Source organism: Lucilia cuprina, chromosome 4, assembly GCF_022045245.1.
Source record: "Lucilia cuprina isolate Lc7/37 chromosome 4, ASM2204524v1, whole genome shotgun sequence".
Classification (NCBI taxonomy): domain Eukaryota; kingdom Metazoa; phylum Arthropoda; class Insecta; order Diptera; family Calliphoridae; genus Lucilia; species Lucilia cuprina.
This window is the reverse complement of record NC_060952.1, coordinates 63606963-63608833: the sequence shown is the minus strand read 5'-3', so window position 1 is coordinate 63608833 and position 1871 is coordinate 63606963. Positions and strand designations below refer to the sequence as shown.

Sequence of the window (1871 nt, the reverse complement as noted above, 5' to 3'; positions counted from 1 at the left end):
TTAAACTGGACGAATCTTCTAAACCTAAGACAGCTTTCACAATCCCTAATCGGCCATTGTACCAGTTTACAAGAATGCCGTTTGGATTGTGCAATGCACCACAGACAAAGTGCAGACTTATGGACGTAGTCGTTCCGTATTATTTAAAATCAAATGTATTTGTTTATCTTGACGACTTACTGATAATTTCGGAAAATTTTGACGAACATTTAAGACATTTACAAGAAGTAGCAACACAACTTCGTAAGGCTAATTTAACGATAAATATTAATAAGAGCAGTCTTGCAATTAAAAGTGTTCAATATTTAGGGTATATTGTTGGTGAAGGATCCCTAAAAGTCGATCCTGGTAAAGTTAAGGCGATTTCAGAATTCCCAGTCCCAAAATCGGTTAAGCAATTACGCCAATTTTTAGGTATGGCGGGCTGGTATCACCGATTTATCGACGATTACGCAGCAATTTCCTTTTCCTTAACTGAATTGTTGAGTAAACATAAGACATTTAAATGGACAGATGAGGCCCAAAAATCATTTGATATAGTAAAAGATAAATTGACAACAGCACCTGTTTTAGTGCATGCTGATTTTACAAAACCCTTTATACTTCAATGTGACGCGAGCACATATGGTGTAGGAGCTGTATTGGCTCAGATGGATGATGAGGGTAATGGGCGTCCGATAGCCTACATGTCACAAAAGTTAAATAATGCACAAAGAAATTATTCCATTACGGAATTAGAATGTCTTGCAGTGATACTAGCTATTAAGAAATTCAGATACTACATATTTTTATAAAAGAACGGACTTTTCTAATGGAGATATAGATCAATCATCTTCCTGGAAGTTATTAGTTCCCAGTGAATTACGAAGACAAGTTTTATATACCGCTCATAATCTTCCTATTGCTGCCCACGGGGGTATAGCTAAGACAGTGCAACGTATTCATAAGTTTTTTTATTGGCCTAAAATGGTTACTGATGTAAAGAAATATGTCACCAACTGCGAATTATGTAAAACCTCGAAAACTCCAAATACAATACTTAGACCTCCTTTGGGTCAAATGGTTGAGAGTGAGAGACCATTTCAGAGGCTATACTTAGATCTTATAGGCCCTTTTCCACGAACAAAAAATGGACATATCGGTATATTAATTATTTTAGATCATTTGTCAAAATTTACTTTTTTAATTCCATTAAAGAAGTTTGTATATAAACCAATAATCAATTATTTAAGGAATGATATATTTAATTGTTTTGGTGTACCAGAAGTGATAGTGACTGACAATGGTAGCCAATTTAAGAGCCGGTTTATTAGGTAGCTTCGTCCTTCAGAGACTTGATAGTGGTAGTAGAAATCGTTACAAATAACATTGACAGTTTTCACGCTATGACAGTCATATAGGCATCATTTTAAAGCATTATGATTGCACTTTAATATGGTATATCATTTGTAGCATAATGTGTGTTTTTACAAATTGGTCAATTTGATAGATCGGTAGAATTATTGTTCTATGTTTAATAAACGCAGTAATCTGAGGTTCCAATATGGTTGCAATTAACTTTGGCACTTTTCGTGTTAGGACAGTCGTTTATGCACCATTTTAAAGCATTAAAATTGCTATTTGTTTTGGTATATAATTTATTGCATAATGTATTTTTAAGAAAATGGCCAATTGTATAAATCGATAGAAATATTTTCCCAGGTTTAAAAAGGCGATAATTTGAGGTTCCGATATGGTTGTGAATAACTTTGGCAGTTTTCATTCTATGACAGTCATTTATGCACCATTTTAAAGCATTATGATTGCACTTTAATTTGGTATATCATTTGTGGCATAATGTGTTCGTCTAAAAAATGGTCAATTTGAAGGAT

The 1871-nt window shown here is 33.7% G+C and overlaps 1 protein-coding gene across 1 annotated transcript in view; it reads right to left on the bottom strand.

Annotated features, from left to right (window-relative positions):
• The window catches only part of LOC124419831, an 81350-nt gene that overhangs the window by 34815 nt on the left and 44664 nt on the right, over positions 1-1871 (bottom strand). The gene's annotated exons all lie outside the window — the stretch shown is intronic.